At 46.1% G+C, this 17502-nt stretch overlaps 2 long non-coding RNA genes across 2 annotated transcripts; both read left to right on the top strand.

Annotated features, from left to right (window-relative positions):
* The first annotated feature begins 1388 nt into the window (after positions 1 to 1388).
* Positions 1389 to 9638, top strand: LOC132813192 (uncharacterized). The gene is made up of 3 exons (XR_009643992.1): positions 1389 to 1736; positions 8072 to 8164; positions 9198 to 9638. It is a non-coding gene; the product is annotated as an uncharacterized LOC132813192 (long non-coding RNA).
* Positions 9639 to 9770: 132 nt separating this feature from the next.
* On the top strand, positions 9771 to 14708 carry LOC132813191 (uncharacterized). Its single transcript, XR_009643991.1, has 2 exons — positions 9771 to 10229; positions 13288 to 14708. It is a non-coding gene; the product is annotated as an uncharacterized LOC132813191 (long non-coding RNA).
* The last annotated feature ends 2794 nt before the right edge of the window (positions 14709 to 17502 follow it).

The following is a 17502-nucleotide window of genomic DNA, read 5'->3' as shown; positions in this document are numbered from 1 at the left end:
TATCTCTCCCTTGCCCCCTCTCTCTCCCCCCCGGTCCTTCACTTTCCCTCCCCCATCTCTCACTCTTGACCCCCCTCAATCAGTCTCTCTCTCTCTCCCCACCTTCCTCCGTTTCTCTCTGACTGAATCTCTCTCACTCCTGTCCCTCCCTCCCTCACTCTCTCTGACATACTCTGTCTCCCTGGTCTTTCCCTCTCCCTCTGACCCAGAGACTGGGGATATTTGGGGGTGAGGCTGCATGTGGGGCGTGGGGGTATGATGTGGGAGGTGGGGAAAATGGGGTAGAGATGGAATTGTGGGAGGGAGACAGCGACGGCATGATAGAGAGGGGGAGAGGGAAAGTGGAGTCAGGTGGAGAAACCGGGTTTGGGGGCGGTGTGTGTGAGGGAGAGGGGGGATGAGGGAGAGGGTTGAGAAAGAGACTGTGTGCTAAAAGAGAGAGAGAGAGAGAGAGAGAATTGAGGAGAAAGAGTAGGGGAGAGGTAATGGGGAGGCCAGGCCCAGTGGGGGGAACAGAGGGAGTTAACCCCAGCTCCTGAGCTCAGGGCGCGGTGCCCTCCCCTTCCCTGAGGACCAGGACTTGGGGCTGAGTCTGTCTCTCTCCAGCTCAGCTTCTCCAACACAAAGACACACAACAACATCGGTCCCTCTGCTGCTCGGCACGCTGTAATCAGCATTTTTATTGGTTACAAATGGAAGTGATGGATACAGTCAGTGGGATGGTGCCTTTTCTCACTGGCCCCTGAGTTGTGAGAAACATTGAAATGTTTCCCTGTAACCCCCCTGTGGGATAAGGAGGGAAAAACCATCGCTATCCTCCGTCTGTTACCATAGCGACAGGCTGCTCCATCGCTGAAACACTGAACTGAAATGAGAAAATCCCGGATGGTGTGATTAATGAGGGAATTTGATGGATGGATGGATTTGGGTGAAGGGATATTTCAGCACATTCTTCAGCTGCTGCCTGAACTTAGTCTGGGTCACGGCATAAATCGCGGTGTTTGTGCAGCAACTGAGGAGCTGCAGCATGAAGCCCAATTCCTGCACAAAGCGATGGAGATACACAGGGGTATCCACAATAACATACATCCGTCTCCATATAGAAAACAGCATTAACGTTGACCATAACAGGATGAAATTGGCCGAGATCACAAACAGTAAAATGATGGATTTTTTTCGGTTTCTCATTTCAGTGTCAGACTGAGCGTCCCCATTGGTGTGAGCGCGGAGTCTCCTGCGGGCTCTGCTGGTCACTAAAATGTGTCTGACGGTGAGAACATTGAGCAGCAGAATCAGGAGAAATGGGACACCGGGGTTAGAATGTGGTGGAGGAACTCGATTGTGACCCAGACACTGGAGAATCGAACAGCGTCTGTTACATCACAAAACCAGGGGGAGTTCCACAGCCGATACCGAGCCGTGAGCATAAAATACCAGGAAATGTTCTTTAAACAGCTCAGCACAGTCACTGCTCCCAGAACCACAGCCGCCGTTTTCTCACTGCAATATTTACTTTTCAGCTTCTGGCAACAAATGGCCACAAACCGATCAAAGGTGAAAGTGACGGTGAACCAGACAGAGCAGTCAGTGGCTGCATAAAGCAGGACGGCGTGGATATTACACACGGGGACGGAGTACCTCAGGAAATAAAACTGTTCCTCATAAACAATGGGAATGTGTCTCAGGATCAGGTCGAGGATAATGACCAGGAGATCCGCCGCTGCCATGGCCCCCAGGTAACGTCTGACACATGGAGACAATCCACAATCTTTATAAAGCAGGACGTAGATGGTCACTACGTTAACTGTGAGGAAGGAAAACAAACCCATTATCCATCAGCCTGGAGGCAAAGGGACCCGTTTGATCCGGGACCCAGTGAGATTTTCAAATGTGTCCCTGTATTCAGGGATTTCTTAAAATAATTGGAGCTGGAATAACAAATGGGAAGGTCGGAATTACTGACAAAAATGTGACATAAACCACAAGAAACCCTCCCTCCCCAAACACACAGAGACACATCCATAAGGACAGATGGTTTCTAGAACATTCCCACACACTCGATCACTCGAGAGCAGACACAGGTCACTCCTTCCCAGTTCCTGATACGGAGGGTGGGAACATTGCTGTCCTGAAGGATTCTCTCCAAGTTTCCTGAAGACAAACGGAGTTTGGGAATTTCTGTATTTTGGTCTAAATTGTGGTCGATCCTGTGTCGTGGAGAAATGTAAACGCAGGGAAAACGTATTCACCCCTTTAACTGCCTGAGGGGCCTTCGGAACAGTGTCTCCTTCTCCCTGGAACGGGATCTCTTCCCTCGGGATCTTATCGTTTGTTCAATTCACTGACGTCCGGCCGTTCACAAACAAACAACGTCAGGGACAGAACGTTCCGGGAAATGGCAGTTATAGAATGTCAGGGACAGAACGTTCCGGGGAATGTCGGTTATAGAATGTCAGGGACAGAACGTTCCGGGGAATGTCAGTTATAGAATGTCAGGGACAGAACGTTCCGGGGAACGTCAGTTATAGAATGTCGGGGACAGAATGTTCCGGGGAATGGCAGTTATAGAATGTCAGGGACAGAACGTTCCGGGGAATGTCAGTTATAGAATGTCGGCGACAGAACGTTCCGGGGAATGTCAGTTATAGAATGTCAGGGACAGAATGTTCCGGGGAATGGCAGTTATAGAATGTCAGGGACAGAACGTTCCGGGAATGTCAGTTATAGAATGTCGGGACAGAACGTTCCGGGGAATGTCAGTTATAGAATGTCGGCGACAGAACGTTCCGCGGAATGTCAGTTATAGAATGTCAGGGACAGAACGTTCCGGGGAGCTCCGTGACCTGTCCATCACCTTTCTCCCCATCCACCAACATGATGTACTGTGCACAGGCTACATACCTGTCCAGCACGGGGAGCTGTGCAGACCACATCATTGTATTATCTATAAACCTCAACCAGACAGTCTGACCAGCACAGAGACCTGTGCAGTGATCACCCGTGAATTCATCTGTAACCCAGGAGCAGTTACCCTCCCAGCATGTAGGACTGTGTACCCCACCCCAGTGCATTGATCTGTAACCCAGGAGCAGTTACCCTCCCAGCATGTAGGACTGTGTACCCCACCCCAGTGCATTGATCTGTAACCCAGGAGCAGTTACCCCCCCAGCATGTAGGGCTGTGTACCCAACCCCAGTGCATTGATCTGTAACCCAGGAGCAGTTACCCTCCCAGCATGTAGGGCTGTGTACCCAACCCCAGTGCATTGATCTGTAACCCAGGAGCAGTTACCCTCCCAGCATGTAGGGCTGTGTACCCCACCCCAGTGCATTGATCTGTAACCCAGGAGCAGTTACCCTCCCAGCATGTAGGACTGTGTACCACACCCCAGTGCATTGATCTGTAACCCAGGAGCAGTTACCCTCCCAGCATGTAGGGCTGTGTACCCAACCCCAGTGCATTGATCTGTAACCCAGGAGCAGTTACCCTCCCAGCGTGTAGGACTGTGTACCCAACCCCAGTGCATTGATCTGTAACCCAGGAGCAGTTACCCTCCCAGCATGTAGGACTGTGTACCCCACCCCAGTGCATTGATTAGATTACTTACATTGTGGAAACAGGCCCTTCAGCCCAACAAGTCCACACTGACACGCCGAAGTGCAACCCACCCATACCCCTACATTTACCCCTTACCTAACACTACGGGCAATTTAGCATGGCCAATTCACCTGACCCGCACATCTTTGGACTGTGGGAGGAAACCGGAGCACCCGGAGGAAACCCACGCAGACACGGGGAGAACGTGCAAACTCCACACAGTCAATCGCCTGAGGCATGAATTGAACACGGGTCTATGGCGCTGTGAGGCAGCAGTGCTAACCACTGTGCCACCGTGCGGCCCCAGGAATAGAAGGATCATCCACACGAGGCTGTGCTAATTTCTTGGTGCTATCGTGTTGAACTCACCTCATTAACTACCCATGGTGTCCCTCTCATTCAATACCAGCCCGATTCTCCCACCCATCATGCGTGCCCCTGGGTATTCTGTGACCCCTGGCACTGGTGCCACGGCGGTCCTGGTGGATGGGCTAGTACAGAGGGTGACCATTCTCTTCCCAGAGGGAGCCACACCACCAGACCCACTGAGCATGGTCTGAGCTCCCCACCCAGCTCAGTGCAGTATCTGCGGTCTGCAGAAATGTCCAGCAATACAGGACAAGCATCAATAACCTTCCCCGCTCTGTCAGGGTAAGGGTCACTGTATTCTCTCTGCTCACTGTATATCTGTTATGGCACCTTCCCCCCCCCCCCCCCACCCCCACACCCCACCACCCTCTCTCTCTCTCTCCCCCCCTCTCTTCCGCTCTCTCTCTCCCTCTCTCTCACTCCCTCCCTCCACTTTACCCCTCACACTAATAACACTTCATGGATACAACCCTGTGGACTGACTCCATCCGAACCCCTCCCCATGTCCCCCATGTACACCGGCACTAACAGCAGGGCCACCCACTCCCACCCTCCCTTTCTCCCATTCCAGGAGAAACAGCTTGCAGTCGGACCGAAAGGGCCAAGCCGGTGGTGGAGTGCTCGATATCCATTCCCTCACCCCCTCATCTCGCCATGTGGGGAGGACCCTGGTACGACCCTGGAAGCCTCATGTGGGGATTCTGAAACATCCACGTCCCACCGACCGAGTAAGGAGCAATGTTCAGTGAGGGGCAATTCTCACTTTAAACCCACTGGCAGCTCCGTTTCCCCCCGGCACAACTTAGAAGCCGTGGCCCTGATGCCATCTCCCTTCTGTGTCGAGCTGGTACAAATGGAATCCCCACGGTCTCGGGGGGCAGGAGGGTGGGCTCACAACACATCGTCACCACCACCTCCCAGGAAGGGAGCACGGAGACTCCCTCCCTCACCTCCCCCTGTAAACAGCTCAGATACTGACACTAATCTGTGATAGTTCCTGCTCTCCCCCCTTGTCCTGACATCTTCAACAATCTGTGCTCATATACACCCAGAGGTCTCTGTTCCTGCAGCCCCTTTATAATGGCACAGACTGTTTTAAACTGTCTTTCTTTATCGTTCATACCAAAGTGCATCGCCTCACACTGCTCTGCATTGATTCCCGTCTACCAGCGTGTCACTGTCCTGTTAGAGTTCCACACTGTCCTCCATAGACTTTACAATTCTTGCAGTTTTGGTACCATTTACAAACATTGAGATTGTCATAGTGTCACAGTCCCCATGAAACAACTGAAATCCTGCCCCACACACAGGAGTGTGAGCAAGTGAAATACTGATATATTCCCAAGGACAGAATCGAATAATGACACACTGTCAATGGAATAACAAAAGTCCTAACACATACAAGACAGAGTAGATGAAATATTGACAAACCACAGAGCAAGAGAAATCCGGATAGGTTCCACTTATCTATATTCACCAGAGTATAATGCGATGAAGGTGAAAGTGTGTACTGTACCTTTAAGAGAGAGTGAATGCTGCTCTGAGAACTGAGAGCTTACAAGTCCCTGTGATATGAGAGGATGGCAGACCCAGAAACAGTATATTACTGTAGAGCTGGGTCTGGTTATAAGCAGTTAAGAGATAGAGGGTCTCTTTCAGTTCACTTTCAGTGTTAAAAGCTTGTTGTTTTTATTTAAACAGTTGAATTTGGGAGTTCTCTGTCACTCATATTTCAACAGTTTATGAGGCGAATTGAGCATTTAATTATGTTTAGTTTAAATTACCAGATGAGATCTATGCCGTGCCCTAACAATTGCTGTGTGTGTATCTGTGTGTCTCTGTGTGGGGCAGGTCTGGCTGTCTCTGTGGTGCTGAAAGTGATGCAATGCCACCCTCTGCTGGCCTCCCCACGCCACTGCACAGGCATTGGCAGAGGGTGAAAACCAACAGGGATTCATTCAGAGAGGGGGAGGGAGAGGGCAGCTGCTCACAGCACCATCCAAACTGATGTCTTATCCATGTACTGATCTAAATGTCCTTTAAACGTTGTAACTGTCCCTGCTTTCACCACTTGCTCTGGAAGTTCATTCCACACAAAAGCGAGCTTCTGTCTAAAATAATTACCTTTCCTGACTTTTGTAAATCTGTTTTCCTCGCACGTTAAAATATCCCTCAGTTTTGAATCCCCAACTCTAGGGAAAAGACATCAGCCCTTCAGCTTATCTGTACCCCTCACTATTTTATAAACCTCTGCAAAGTTACCCCTCTATCTCACACTCTCCAGTGAAAAATGTCCCAACCTATTCAGCCTCTCCTTATAGCTCAATCCCTCCATTTCCAGCAACATCCAGGTTAAACTCTTCTGAACCCTCTCCAGCTTAATAATATCAAGGTCAATAATATCAAAGTGAATAGTCAATGTATTTTATAAGGGTAGTGGAGACCAAAACTAGAGGACATAGTTGTAAGAGGGGAAACATTTAAAAGTGACCTAAGGGCAGCTTTTTCACCCAGAGGGTGGTGTGCCTATGGAATGAGCGGGCAGGATGTCCAGACTGGACACAGTATCCCAGAAGAGGTCTCACCAATGTCCTGTACAACCTCAACATGACGTCCCAAATTCGATACTCAAGGGTCTGACCTTTGAAGACAAGTGTGTTAAACACCTTCTTAACCACATTATCTATATGAGATGCAACTTTTAAAGAATTATACCTGATGGCCTAGGTCTCTGTTCTACAACACTGCCAAAGGCCCTACGTTTAATTGTATAAGTCCTACTCTTGTTGGATTTACCAAATCCAATACCTCTCATTCATCAAAACTTAAATCCATCTGCCACGCCTCGGCCAGTGAGTGATATTACCACCTCCTCACCTTCCCCGTTTAATTTTAAAATGCCCACCCCTCTCCAGGAGGCCTGCATAGTCCGGCCTTGATTTTCACAAAGACCCTGAGCTTGGTTTGCCTTGTGTGGTTAGAGGGAGGAGGGACGGATTGCAGACACAGTCAGTGGGGAGGAGAGGCTGGACAGTAATCAGCGGCCTGATATCATTTCATGGTTTTAGGCAGAGGGTAGACATACGTGAGATTTAGGTTATACTGGTCGGTGTTTTGGGACCAGAAATTATGGTCTTTCTCCGTGCCTGGTGTTCAGTAATAAATATCTATTTGAGAGCCTTCATTGGGCAGAGTGTGTCTGCAGGAATTCTTTCCCTAATATTGCAGACTACAGATAATAGCGATTAAAGATGGTCATAGTTAATTTCGATCTTGCACTAGTTTAACAACACAAAATGTTTTGTGTAGTTCAGTAATGGTAACCTGATTATAATAAATCCACACCGAGCTGAACGCTGCCCCTTAAAATGTGACCAAAAATCTGGGTACAGTAGTGTTGTGGGTAGTGTCCCTGTCTCTGAGCCAAGGCACTGGGTTTGATTCCAATTCCTGAAATTGTTTGGTAGTGTTCCTAGCTCTGGACCAGAAGGTGTGGATTCATGTCCTGCCTGCTGCAGAGGTATGTCTCAGCATGTCATAACAGGCTGATGAACAAACACAGTGAATAATGTTACAGCTTTATGGGTATTGCCGAGTGGTGCTCGTGTCCCTACCTCCGGGCACAAAGGTCTAGGTGTAAATCCCACAGAAGTGTCTCCTAATATATCTGAACAAACTGATGAAACTGGTTTTAGAATTGTGACTTGATGGAGAAAGAACAGGTGTCAGTGTTGAATTTCAGCATTTCGGCCCAGGATTATTGAAAGTACAGCCATTCGTGTTGATTGGAGTCACATTTCGCAGCAGGAAAGGTTTATAAAATCAGAATGGTCATGGATAGGGTTTGTAGTCAAGGCTTTTCCCCAGGTTAGGGGCGTCCAAAACTAGAGGATATTGGTGGAAAGTGAGAGGGGAAAGGTTTTGAAGAGGCCTAAGGGGCACCTTTTCACACAGAGGGTGGTGTGCATATGGAATGAGCTGCCAGAGGAAGTGGTGGAGGCTGGTACAACTACATCATGTAAAAGGCATCTGGATGCTGACAGACCTGGTGAGTTTTTCCAGCAATTTCTGTATTTGTTAAAACAAAGAATTCATTTTAACACAGGTATCTGTGTTAGCTGGCTGGATACAGAATTGGCTGGCCAACAGAAGACAGTGAGTGGTAGTGGAAGGAAAATATTCTGCCCGGAAGTCTGTGGTGAGTGGTGTTCCTCGGGGCTCTGACCTTGGGCCTCTACTCTTGGTAATTTTTTTAAAATGACTTGGATGAGCGGATTGAAGAATCAGTGAGCAAGTTTGCAATGACATGACGGTTGGAGATGTCGTTGACAGTATAGAGGGCTGTTGTAGGCTGCAGCGGGACATTGACAGGATGCAGAGATGGGCTGAGAGGTGGCAGATGGAGTTCAACCTGGATAAATGCGATGTGATGCATTTTGGAAGGTTGAATTCGAAAGCTGAGTACAGGATTAAGGATAGGATTCTTGACAGTGTGAAGGAACAGAGAGATCTTGGTGTGCAGGTACATAGATCTCTTAAAATGGCCACCCAAGTGGACAGTTTTGTTAAGAAAGCATATGGTTTTTTGTCTTTCATTAACAGGGAGATTCAGTTTAAGACTCGTGAGATCTTGTTGCAGCTCTATAAAACTTTGGTTTGAACGCATTTGGAATACTGTGTCCAGTTCTGGTCACCCTATTATAGGAAAGATGTGGATGCTTTGGAGAGGGTTCAGAGGAGGTTTACCAGGATGCTGCCTGGACTGGAGGGCTTATCTTATGAGGAGAGGTTGACTGAGCTCGGACTTTTTTCATTGGAGGAAAAGAGGAGGAGAGGGGACCTAATTGAGGTATTCAAGATTATGAGAGACATAGATAGAGTTGATAGCCATAGACTATTTCCCAGGGCAGAAATGGCTAACACGAGGGGTCATAGTTTTAAGCTGGTTGGAGGAAAGTATAGAGGGGATGTCAGAGGCAGGTTCTTTACACAGAGAGTTGTGAGAGCATGGAATGCGTTGCCACAGCAGCAGTTGTGGAAGCGAGGTCATTGGGGACATTTAAGAGACTGCTGGATATGCATATGGTCACAGAAATGTGAGGGTGCTTACATGAGGATCAATGGTCGGCACAACATGGTGGGCTGAAGGGCCTGTTCTGTGCTGGACTGTTCTATGTTCCATGTTCTATGTATTCTGGATACATTAAACATTTTATTTTTTAATGACGCAGGGACATATAAACATATCTTCAAATCAACCGAGACCATTTTCTGCTCAGGGTATGGCTCTGTGTATGACAGCAGCAATGATGCACCGACATGGAACAGGGAATGTGATGGAGACATCGTTTGGACAATGTACAAGGAGACCTCACATGGTCCAGTATTGGGAGAGAATGACATTATTGTGTGATTCAACTCAGAGAGGGAGAAAGTGTCATCTGCCAGAGAAGAAACAGCCTATTGCACTCGCTCTCCTTCATTATTCCTCATCACAGTAACGTGCACGAGCTAAAACAAAAGTCTACTGTCATCGTTACCATTCTTATTTTTATAGAATCCTGCAGTGTGGAAACAAGCCCTTCGGCCCAACAAGTCCATACCAACCTTTAGATTAGACTTACAGTGTGGAAACAGGCCCTTCGGCCCAACAGTCCACACCGACCCGCCGAAGCGAAACCCACCCATACCTACATTTACCCCTTACCTAACACTACGGGCAATTTAGCATGCCAATTCACCTGACCCGCACATCTTTGGACTGTGGAGGAAACCGGAGCACCCGCCCACGCAGACACGGGAGAACGTGCAAACTCCACACAGTCAGTCGCCTGAGTTGGGAATTGAACCCGGGTCTCTGGCGCTGTGAGGCAGCAGTGCTAACCACTGTGCCACCGTGCCGCCCTAACCTTCCAAAGAGTAACCTTCCCATGCCCTTACAGTTACCACTGACTAGTGCACCTAAAGTAGAAATCGCTGAACACTGTGGACTATTTGACCAACCCACTTGAATTATTCAGCTTTGGGCTGTGGGAGGAAATGGGAGCGCCCATCAGAAGCTCACGCAGACAAGGGGAGAAGATGCAAACTCCACCCAGATAGTCGCCCGAGGCTGGAATTGAACTCATACCCCTGATGCTGTGATGGAACACTGCGAACTCCTGAGCCACTGTGCTAACCTGGAACCTCCTGACTGCCGAATGCAAAGGGAATTCAGCCCAATTCCAACTGTCCCAGGATAAAATCCCATTGCTAGCAGCTGTGTGAGTACAATATCTTCAGAAGCAGAATAACATTTTGGACAATCTCTCAATTTTTCCTTTTGTCATTAGTTACACAAATATTTGGACAAGGTTCTTTAACGTGAAATTGCAGAAAGTCTGTGTGTGTGTGTGTGTGTGTGTGTGTGTGTGTTTAGAACGGGAAATATCGAGTCTTTGTTTGCAATATCCAGTTTGCCATTCAGCATTCCATCATAGTTGGAGTAGCGTTGCTCTGGATCATAAACGTGCTATTTGAGCAGATTATAGAAACTAGCCTGACTTGTTCCTAAAACTGACCCTGACCCAGTCTGAGACCAATATCATCGGCCACATCACCGACCTGGTTACATTTAACATTTGTGAACAGTGGAGGAGTGGGACTAGAAAAGGAGACAGTGACCCAAAAAGCCGGGGAACTATAGACCGGTGAGCCTGATGTCGGTGGTGGGTGAGTTGTTGGAGGGGATTCTGGGGGATAGCATTTACATACATTTGGGAAGGTAAGGGCTGATCGGGGTAGACAACGTGGCTTTCTGCATGGGAAATCATGGGACATTAATTTGGTTGAGTTTTGTGAAGAGTTGATACAGAAGATTGATGAAGGCAGTTTGGTAGATATTGTCATTATGGACCTCAGCAAGGTGTTCATAACATTCCGATTGGTAGGCAGATTAGTAAGGTTCGGTCACATGGGATACAGAAGAAGCTCATCACAATTGGCTTGAAGGAAGAGGGGTATTTTTCAGCCTTGAGGCTTGTGAGCAGAAATTGTACACTTAATGGTAAGGGCCTGGTGAGTGTTCTGAAACAAATGGACATAGGGCTGCAGGTACCTTGTTCCTTGAAAGTGGAGTCGAATGCAGACAGTGCAGTACAGAACACATTTTACACATTTGCCTTAATCAGTCAGAGCATTGAGTATAGGGGTTGTGGTGGCATGTTGCATCTGTTCAGGATGTTGGTGAGGCCACTTTAAGAATACTGCGTACAACTCGGTTTTCTGCAGAAAAGATTTACACAGATGTCCCAGGACTGGAGGTTTGCGCTTTAGGGAGAGGATGATTAGTTTGAGGTGTTTCCACCTGGAGTGTCAGAGCTTGAAGGGTAACATTATAGAGGTTTATATAATCATCAGGGACATAGATATTCTGAACAGATATGTTCTGCTCCCCAGGGTAGGGGACTCCAGAACAGGAGTGCATAGTTTGAAGAGGTGAGGACAAATGACTTAGAAGGGACCTGAAGATAAATGTTTCACACAGAGAGTGGTGTGTGTACCGAAAGTGCTGTCAGAGGAAGTGGTGAAGGCAGTTACAATCGCACATTTAAAAAGTATCTGAAAGAGGAGGGATATTGGCCAAACGCTGGTAAATGGGACTGGATCAGATGTGATATCAGCTCGTTGTGAACAGATTAGACTAACAGGTCTGTTTCTGTTCTGCATGACACTGATTCTATAAGAGGGATGACAAAAAATTCTGAAAGTAATGTCCAAATCAGAATCCTTTTCACTGGAAGTTTATTATGCCTCTATGTTCACATTGATTGACAGTTATGTTAGTGAAATATTTGACAGAGAACTGAGTCATGGATAATGGGACGCAGACAGGAAAGTGGGGCTGAGACCACAACCTGATCAGCCACAATCTTAGTGCCTGGTGGAGAAGGTTCAACGTATCTAATGACTCACTCCTGTCCCTCAATCCCATGTTCCTGTGTTCCATTCAGCCCATTAAACCTGTTCGGCAGGAGCATTTAGAGGCTACTTACTTCTATAACCTGGTGCACAGAAACCGAGGAGATCATTCGGCCCTTTAAGGGTGTCCCACACGGTTTGAGGTGATTTGAGAAGTGTACTTATAAAACCCAAGCTGGGTATGAAAGAGGCCCCTCATCTCTCTGTACAGAGCTTCCTCTCTCTGAAACTTGTGCTCTATTTCTTGGTCATATTGTAGACCCAAATTCACTATGAATACAGCCCCCATACCTCACCCAGCGATGGCTCACAAAATCCTCTTGTCTCCCTGACGGCAACATTCAATAACAGAACATTCATGAAAATATCACCCACTAACTTTCCAATAACAGAACGTGAGAACATCAGACACTGGGGCAGGTCGTTCACTCCCCAAGCCTGCCTTGCCCTTCACTAAGATCATGACGGATCTGCTCTCGGTCTGAAATCCTCTTTCATACCCAATTCCTCATCGCCCTCACCTCTCGGACAGGTCAATATCCATCTACCTCCTCTTCAAATACTTTCAGTCATCTGGCTCCGCGAACACTGTTGAGAAGAGAAACCCTGACATTCAATGCCACCTGTTTGAAGAAACCCCTTGCTGCTCCTATACCATGGCCTATTGATATGAACAAAAGAGGTTGACACAAGGGGTGAGGTAAAAATGATTGACCCTGATATCAAGGCTTCTGTTGACATCAAGGAGCTGAACAAATCTGAACTTAATGGAATCAGAGAAAACTCTCCAGTGTTTGGAGTCAAACATGGCACAAAGGAAGATGTTCATCATCTCAGTCCTGGGTCACCTCTGTGGGAGATCCTCAGGGTAGCTTCCTCTTCACAAACATCTTCAGCTGCTTCATCAATGTCTCCCCACCCTCACTCTCCCCGCCATAAGATCAGAAGTGGGGATGGTCACCTAGGATTCCACAATGTTCAGAATAATTTGACGCCCCCGTCAGCTCCTGAACTGGACTGTGTCCATGTGCAGCAAGACATGGACTCCATTGAGGCTTGTGCTTTTAAAGAGTCTGTAACATTCATATAAAGGACTGTCTGACACTACACATTGCCACAGTAAACTAAGAGTTCATTCTGCACCTTACACTGGTTTCACAGGAATATGAGGAGGTCATTCAACCCATTGACACTATTAGAGAAGAACAGGGACAGCCCATTCAGTGCCTCCAACATATTACTCAAGAAGGGAAGGATTCTAGTGTGATGGGCCACACCAGAGCCCCTCGACAATATTTGAAGACGGTAGCCTAGACTCTAATGTTTTCTTATTTTAAAGAAAATGTAAAATGTCTGTTCCAGATGCAATGTTACTGGACAAACAACTCGGTGTGAAGCATAACCCCATTTGCTTAAATACGATAGATGAAATAAAACCAAAGAAAGAAGAATTTAGAATAATGTATTTATATTGGACAAGTTAACAGAACAATAGATCTAGGAACTAATACTAATGAACTGTTCCAATACTGGAAAATCACATGAACACAGCCCTTGGAAAAAAGGAATATTCAGACACTGAATGACACAAATATTTCTCCAATTCAGGATTTAAAAACAGCACCAAGAGAAAATTCATAGAGAGGAGCTGCCAGGAGACATTCACTAAAACTTTCAACTCGGTGGAGACCCCAATAATTTCTGATGTTACTGAGAAACCGAAACCCAGAAATCCTAATCTGTGAAAGCTGACCACACCCATTCCATCTGCATTAAAATAAACCCAAGGCATCACTAGTTGTTTATTCAAGTGGTCCTAACTAGCCAGCTTGGTAACGGTCATTCAATCTCTCTCTTAAAATAAACCAGAACAAAATAACTTCTTAAAGCTACAGCATCATCACACTAGTCAGCACATCGAGCTGTCATTCAGGAACCAGGGGTAATACAATCAGGCCTTTGACCCAATCGGACGAGGAAGTAGCCAGTCAGTCCCTTGAGTGACTTACACAGGAACTGTAGGAGGCCATTCCCACCTCAATGCACTTACACGGGGCAGAATGAGGTAATTGATGCTGATTCCTGATGAACGGCTTATGCTCGAAACGTCGATTCTCCTGCTGTGCTTTTCCAGCAAACCACTGTCTACTCTGATCTTCAGCATCAACAGTCCTCGCTGTCTCCTAATTGATGCTCTAACATGATGACCAAGTGGAGCAGAGGCTGCACACACAGACTGCTCCACGTTGTTCCTCGTAGCTCCGTCTGTCATGATACACACGTGGGACTTTAACGTGGTTTTCTCGCGGTGAGGAGGGAAGACATATGCCTTGTGTGAAGTTACAAGAAGGCTCCTTCCATCTCCGGGAAGCCAGCCTGGTGTTCTCTATGTAGGGTGGATGCTGATGGGAATGGCTACCTGTTTCAGATGGAAGGTATTGTGGCTGCTGTTGGGGATTGTGAGCAACCTGACGTTCAGTTCGGGTTCACACGCCGACTACACAATAACGTGGGGAGAGTTAATTAAGGCATATAAACTATTAGGAAAGTCACGTTAGACTGATGGATGGACTCTCTAAATTCAAATAATGCTGATCTTGTTCATGTTGATCTTGTCTAGTGCACATCCTGTTCAATGTAACCGTTATGCCTTACTCTGTCCAAGTCTATTTCCACCCTATGATCTGTCTGGCCATGTTTACTATGATCTGCCTCCACTGCTCATAAATAAAGTGTTTCCCTGTACTGAGGTACACGTGACAATAAATCAAACCAATAACTCCTGGGTAAAGTATGGAATTTCTGTTTTGGAAATAAGAGACCCCTGCCACTCCTCATGTTTCAGCATCACCATTTTTTCGTCTATCACACTCTGCAGGTTAAACACTCAGTTTCCTCACTCTATCCTCATGTTACCATCATCCGTGTCTATGGTACGGGAACCATTCCTTACAAAGGACATCAAATCTGTACAGAATGCTCCAAATGCTCTCTCAGCAAGGTTCTACAACAGCTGAAAGATGGCTTCACTTATGTACTCGAATCATCTTACAATGAAGGACAGCATACCATTGACTGCACCCATTACTTACACAGGGTTTGATTCGGAGCAGTCAGCATAGACAGCATAGATCATGCTTCCCAAATTTCTTAGAGTGCTTTGATGAGGTTTGATAAGTTTCCAAATGGCAGTCTGCTCAGGAAGGTTACAACATGTAGAATGCGTGGGAACTGTCCAATTGGATACACAGTTGGCTTGATGGTAGGAAGAAGTGGGTTTAGTGGAAAGATGTTTGTCAGACTGGAGGCTGGGTCCATAGCTGTTTGGTATCTATGATTTGGTTGAGAATGTACAAGGTATGATTAATAAGTTTGCAGATGACATTAAAGTAAGTGGGAGCATGATCAGTGAGGAATATTATCAGAAATTGCAGCAGGACCTTAATCAGTTGGGGAAATGGGCCGAGAAATGGAATTTAATATAGAAGCGTGAGGTCTTGCATTTTGGAAATTCAAATCAAGATAGGAGTTTCATGGTGAATGGGAGGGCCTTAAGGGGTGCAGGGGGCAGAGAGACCTTGGTGCTCAGGTGCACGGTTCCCTGAGAGTGGAGTCACAGGTAGACAGGGCAGTGAAGGAGGCATTTGGCACATTGGCCTTCATCAGGCAGGATATTGAGTATAGAAGATGGGAATTTATGCTGCAGTTATACAGGACTTTGGTAAGGCCGCACTTGGAGTATTGTGTTCAGGTTTTGTCACTTTGTTTAAGGGAGGATGTTATTAACTTAGAAAGAGTACAGAAGAAGTTTACAAAGATGTTGCCAGGACCCAATGATCTGAGTTATAGGGAAAGGTTGGACAAGACAGGACATTTTCTTTAGCGTGTAGGAGACTGGGGGAGTTGTTATAGAGCGGTACAAAATCACGAGGGGTATAGATAGGGTTAATGCTCTCAGTCTTTTTCCAAGGTGTAGAGAATCGAGGACGAGAGAGGATCAGTTTAACGTTAGAAGGAAAGGAATAAAGGGGAACCTGAGGGGCCACTTCTTTCCACAGACGCTGGTACATGGATGAGCTACTCGCAGATGTAGTTGAGGGGGGTAAATTAACAACATTTCAAATGCGTTTGGATAAATATTTGGGTAGGAAAGGACTGGAAGGATATGGGCCAACTGCATGGAAATGGGGTGAGCGTGGATGGACATTTACAAGGTGGAGTCGAACCACTCTGTTAATTAAAATCAAACACGCAGAAAAGCTCACCTCACCTCGTAATCTGTTAAAATATGAGTTACACAGACCGCCTTTTAAACAGAAATTAACAAGTTAGTTTCTTAACCTTAATAGTGAACACTAAACAACAACTATTCACAAATACAAGTCCCTCTTTTCTTAGCTACTTACTATCTGACTCGAACTCTGTAAAAATATGCTGTTCCAACAACCCACATATTAAACATTACAATCTCAAGACCATACAGTCTCTATCTTCCCCGCTGTCTTCACTCTTTCAGCTGCATCTCCCCGGGTCATTTTTTTTGTTGCAAGTAGGTTTGACATGAACATGTGTCTTTGAGAGAGAGTGTTTGAGATGGTCAGTTAGCACTCCTGCTCTACAGCAGTTGCTCTACTGTTGGATGGCAGCAGCTCTCCCTCCAGTGCTCAACATGCTGGGTTTATATGCTCCCCATGATATAATAATTCTCATAATTTGATTGCTGTCCAGGTGTCCAAACAATAATATTCACATTCTGTTGGCATCTGGTATCCTGAGCGTTATTTAAACTCTTTGGTTACATTTGAATGGCTGTCAAAACAGCAACCAAAACTCAGGAATCCATTTCTCAGCTAATGGTGATATGTGGAACAGTGTGACCTTCAGCTGGCATCTCAATCTTTAATTTCTATTCAGCAAAACCCGATCTGTCTTAAAGTGTCCATATATGTTTTTGTCTTCATAACATCTCCCCGTTTCAGAAAATAAAATGAACTAGCAGAATGAAAAGATGGCTACATTTGTTTTCCTCTAATTCTTAATCCCAATTTTATGAAATACCAAAGTGTTAATCTCAGTTATATCATTCATATTAATTCTGCACACCAATACAACACTGGAATAAGTCAAATCTTATCTACACTTTTTCCTTTAAATCCATGAAAACACATCTGCTATCACATTGTAGGAGCCACAGTATGTACATTTTGTAAGTTTAAAGTCGGTAAGGTAAGACTCCAATGAAATAGTCTCATATTCCGGTCTTTAAATATTCCAAAAAATGCGAGAGATTTGTCGTTGTCCACAACTATCTCCGACAATTTGTTTATCATATACACATTAAAATATTGTCAGGCCAGCGTGGAACTTAATCATTCTTGTTCAATAAGTAACCTATCGGGGTCTCCATTTTAATTTTATGATTTTATCTTTAAGTTAATAACGTTCAACAATATATTCTGATTCATTATCTCTGTGTGTGCATGTGTATGTGTGTGTATATATCTCTGTTGTACGTCCATTAGCCTTTCAGGACGGAACACCTCTGCCTGTTCAGGTTTTTCCTGCACCGTTACATCA

This window comes from Hemiscyllium ocellatum, unplaced genomic scaffold, assembly GCF_020745735.1.
Source record: "Hemiscyllium ocellatum isolate sHemOce1 unplaced genomic scaffold, sHemOce1.pat.X.cur. scaffold_3446_pat_ctg1, whole genome shotgun sequence".
NCBI lineage: Eukaryota > Metazoa > Chordata > Chondrichthyes > Orectolobiformes > Hemiscylliidae > Hemiscyllium > Hemiscyllium ocellatum.
The sequence above is the reverse complement of the archived record's forward strand: the minus strand, read 5'-3'. Positions and strand labels throughout refer to the sequence as shown.